Consider the following 5,125-nt stretch of genomic DNA (forward strand, 5'->3'; position numbering starts at 1 on the left):
AAGATGGAGTACACTCAAGTTGGTTGTTACTCTATTCGATAATGCTATTACAGGATCAGACGTTAAAAGAAATCGTTTGAATACATCCTCTAGATTCAATAAACGATTGAATGTCTGCGGATGGAACTGCCTATACTTGCGAATTGATTTATTTCGACTCTCTTCCGATTCCTTACTGTACATTATTTGCTATCTGTTTGGTTCCCTTGCGATTGATTGTTGAGCAAGAAGACTGGATAATCTGGAACAACAATTATCTTTCATCTGTTTCCCTTTGACGCCAAAAATAATCATCTTTCAAAAGGAAAACACGGAACTAACAAAGCAGGAAGTGGACAAAGTAAATGTAACTTACTTGGACTTCTCAGAAACGGCTAAACCGATTTTCACAAATCATGTTTCAAATTAAATCTCTCATTGTCTGAGAAGATACTGAGCAATTTCATCCAGATCCGACTTCCGGTTCCGAAATTATAGAACGATGAGTGTCAAAACATTCAAATCGTCATTAAAAATGATGCAAAACTGGTAAGCGTCGGTAAGTGCGGCTTTGCTCCGTTCACAGTGTGCTTTGTTCAATTTCGTATAGTGTGCAGGGTTGCCACATTTCAATCTATATTTTTACGGTGAAAAATATGTAAATTTGTAAATCTTTTATTCAATTAATACCTACTTGTTGGTATTATCACAAAATCATGATAACGATGTGTTTCTATAAAAGTACACTTATTGCCTTTCTCATATAAAAAACTTATGCAATCACTTGAAAAATGTGTGTGAGTATGTGTCAAATAATGCCACTCATAAAATAAGGTCGTCTAATGGTGATATAACTAAGTCCTCACAAGTCCCTATCTCATGCCTCCCCGAGCGTCTATGATGACATTTGGTCAATAGAACAGCGTCGACTGGGTGCTATCGCTTTCTGCGTTAGTAGCAGGATGAGAGGGTGCGAAAAGACTTGTAGTTTTAAGCACATCCTAAAGTGCCATATTTATCATAGCATATTGCAACATGTGGTTCTGTTGTTTGTTGCATTATTTGTTATATATTGAATTGAATTATATTACATTATATTATATATTGTAGTTATTATTATTATTATTATTATTATTATTATTATTATTATTATTATTATTATTATTATTATTATTATTATTATTATTATTATTATTATTATTATTACTACTATTATTATAATAATTATTATTATTATTTAAATTGAAATATTATATTTCCTGCAGTACTGCGACGAAAGAATAGCTTAACTTACACTGCGACATCAACTGTTATACATTGTATCATAGCATATTATTTCATATATTATCTTCTGTTATGTTATATTATGTTGTATGGTATTGTACTGCATTGCATTTTATCATATTATATTGTTAGAATATATTGTGTAATGGTATATTATATTGTGCTATATTATATTATATTATACTGTATTATATTATATTATATTATATTATATTATATTATATTATATTATATTATATTATATTATATTATATTATATTATATTATATTACATTATATTATATTATATTATATTATATTATATTATATTATATTATATTATATTATATTATATTATATTATATTATATTATATTATATTATATTGTATTATGCTCAAGTATATCGACAACGGGGAGGGGCAGGGAGTGCATCAGGGTATCTTACAAGTGAATGACTGGATAATGGAGTGGATTGCCATCCTGAGTCACGCGGGGGAAGCTTTGTGTTTCTCCCTAAAGGTCTGAAACGAGTAAGACGCACCCTTCTAACAAACAAACCATCAGGCGGGTTTAAGCTGGTACAGCGAAATTCTTTATTATATGGCCGGATGTTCTTCCTGGAAGGCGCCGGGTCCTTAAAACCCATTTTAGCCTTCTTAACAGCAATTATATGAAAGCTATCTGATAATCAAATTCGGATCTACTGTAAGTCTACCCGCATACACTGGTAATGCCTTGAACTGATGGTGGCTTCACACATACATACATACATACAATAATGCCACTCATAAAATAAAACATAGTCCCATAGGATATTATTATCTCATAGTCCCATAGGATATTATTGAAATTTCACCATGCTTTCATAGGGTTAATTGTGTTTAAAAATGCACACCGTTATTTAGATACGATGCAAAAGAGGGTAGAGTTCTTCTAAATTTGGCTTAAAACTGATTCAATTTGTAGACTTTTTTAGTTACTTACTAAACGAACCGACTTCGGGTATACTCAAAAACTCTAAAACGAGACTCCCTCAATTTTTTCAAAGATGATTTGTTCGATTTCCACAACTTAGACTCAAATAAAAGTTCCTATAGTCTCATAGGTTGCTGTTTAATTTCATCCAGGTCTGACTTCCGGTTCCAGATCTATAGCGCAAAGTGTGTTTAATCATTTAGTGCGAAAAGAAAAATTCTTATTAACTTGACATAACTGTTTACAAATTGGAAAGGTTATGTTAGTTCATACCCAAAGAAAGTTTATGTTATTCAAGATCGAAATTTTTTTTTGCTAAATCTTCTAGTGATATTTTTGAAAATATAAGTAATATGAGAAAGGCATCACCACACCACTAGGTGGATTAAAAAAGGCTTTTGTTAAAATAAATCACCAATTTTTAATGGAAAATGAAAAAAATCTACTCAATGGGTACTCAATTTATGGGTACCACGCCAGTAGAAAAGTACACCTTTTAAAGCAAACCAATCAGATACTACGAATTCTTCATAGGGATCTAAGTGTCATTCTTATTGCTTCTGGCTCATTCTGGTCGTTTTTCGATCAATTTATTGTTCAAATGGAACATTTGTTGTCTGTAGCTATTTATAATAACAGTTTTATCAGGTTTTAAAAGCTCTTGAAAGGTGTGGTGTTCTTCCTGATCTCATCAACACAGAGCACAGTCTTCTTGTCGAATCGATCTGGTTTTGCAGTGGAGGTTGATGGTTGTCCTGGATTGAAATTAATGCTTTCCGCAAAGCATCATTCTTTGGAACAATTTTTGACATTTATGACACGAATAAAATAATTTATTTTTGACATGATGTATATTAAATATGTTTAGTAGATGTCATACCAACCAAACAACAACAAAATTAAATCTCATCCACATAATTCGTGGAAAAATATTGAGAAATAAGTCGGTGAAGAGGCATTTTTGAGGACGCTTCCTGAAAATCATGATTTGCGGTGTCCACTGTATCAGAAGTGAACAAATCAAATCAGTTTCTGTTTGATTTTTTTTTAATTTTTAGAATTTTTGGTGGTTGTTCAAATTCAAAAGTACGATTTTTCACGAAAAAGCAACCATTTTGTAGCTGTAAATCCTCCTCATAGTACCAAACAACGAAAAAGAAAACGTTGGGGTCTGGATTTTTATATGTAGAAAGTGTGTGCAAAATTTGAAAAAAAAATTGGTGCAGTAGTTTTTGAATGACGATGGACACGGACTTTCAAAACCTGCTTTCGAGAAAAACGCGTTTAAAGTTTATAAATTTATTTAAAGTCTATAAAATCGAACGAAACAATTTATTACTCAAAGGAGCACGCAGGGTCTAACATTGTCAAAAAGTCATATTTTTTCTTTTGTATTTTGTTATAATGAAACATTTGGAGAATGTTTCGTCAAGTTTTTAAGTCAATCGAAGCCGAAATCTTGGGTTTGTGTGAGCAGCAAAGACAAAGGCTCATAACTTTCTAAGTTTTGTTCCGATAGGCTTCAAAATTTCACAGAATATTCTTGAAATGTTTTACTATCAGAAAATACTAAGAACATGATAAATGATTTTTCAAAAATGTTAGTATATGTAAACTATAACCCGCAAACACATTCGCACTCATTGTGATCCTAATGTCAAACCTTTAGACTTCTTGGAAACCACTTTATGGACATTTAAGTTAAACGACTAAAAGTACATTTTTTGTGATGAATGACTTCAATCGAGTCGTACTAAAGTTTTAATTAGATAAATATATAGTCATTTGTTTTGAAAAAAAATTTGATTTTGAAATTTCAACGAAGATGTTGAACATCAAATCGTTGGATGTTCATTTACAAATGTTTCGTTTTACAAATTATCGAATATTGAATAGCGTCGTTATGATAATAATCTGAGCTCGATGTTTGGGTTTCCTATCAACATATTTCGTTGTATAGAAATAACGTAAAAAATTGCTTCTCTACCCAAACAGCCGTATGTATCATGTGTACTTGGATTGTTTCAATAAGTTAGTGCACTTACGAAATATGCGTCTTATTACAGGTCACAAAAAATAAACAAACAAATCTTGACCTATTCAATTGCATAACACATTCATCTAAGGTCTGTTTCATATTTAATAACAATTCAAATAAATACTCACGCGTCAACGGTAGGAATTTAAATGAACATAATTTCTTATGCTGTTCACCAACATGAGTGCCCATATATGCGGAACCTCGTATTTCCCATAGCAAATAACCCATTGATAATTGACCATGTACACAATTTTCCACTATGTTATTTTTTATGGTTGCTTCCACACCTTTTCGTTCGGTTTGTTTTCGCATCTTTAAATTGGCTATTGATTTCACAGTGATGCGTCGAGGAAAACTCCCACCGACGCACAACAAATAGTGAGACACTGCAACGGCGCGAGAGGAAAAAAAACGCATCTTCATTCCTCTACCACGCTATGGATAATTACCAGCTGAGCTTACTCGCGTCCCCATTTCCAGCCGGTTGGTGTGGTCAGGCCAAGAACAATACGATGAACCAGACCTCTAGTGGCCAATGGGGCGGTTGGCGGTACCCTAAACTAACAAGCAAGCTGGCATTGAAAATATACCATCGCAATCGTATGGAAAACCTCCGAACGTACGATCTTCAAGATGTTCAACGAGAGGTGGTGAGTCACAACAAGAGAACGGAGGTGGAACGGAGTGGTAGTTAATCGTATACAAACCATGCCAGTGCTTCTAATCAAATCATCGCGCGTCTCCACCACCCATCAATTTCACCCCGCGGCAGAAAAAAAGAACATTGGCACGGGACTCCGATAGCCGATTAGAGCTCTAGTCACCATGCTATTAGTGGAGGGTTCTAGTTATAATGGTAGTAGCAG

The sequence above is a fragment of the Malaya genurostris genome, chromosome 3 (genome assembly GCF_030247185.1).
Source record: "Malaya genurostris strain Urasoe2022 chromosome 3, Malgen_1.1, whole genome shotgun sequence".
NCBI lineage: Eukaryota > Metazoa > Arthropoda > Insecta > Diptera > Culicidae > Malaya > Malaya genurostris.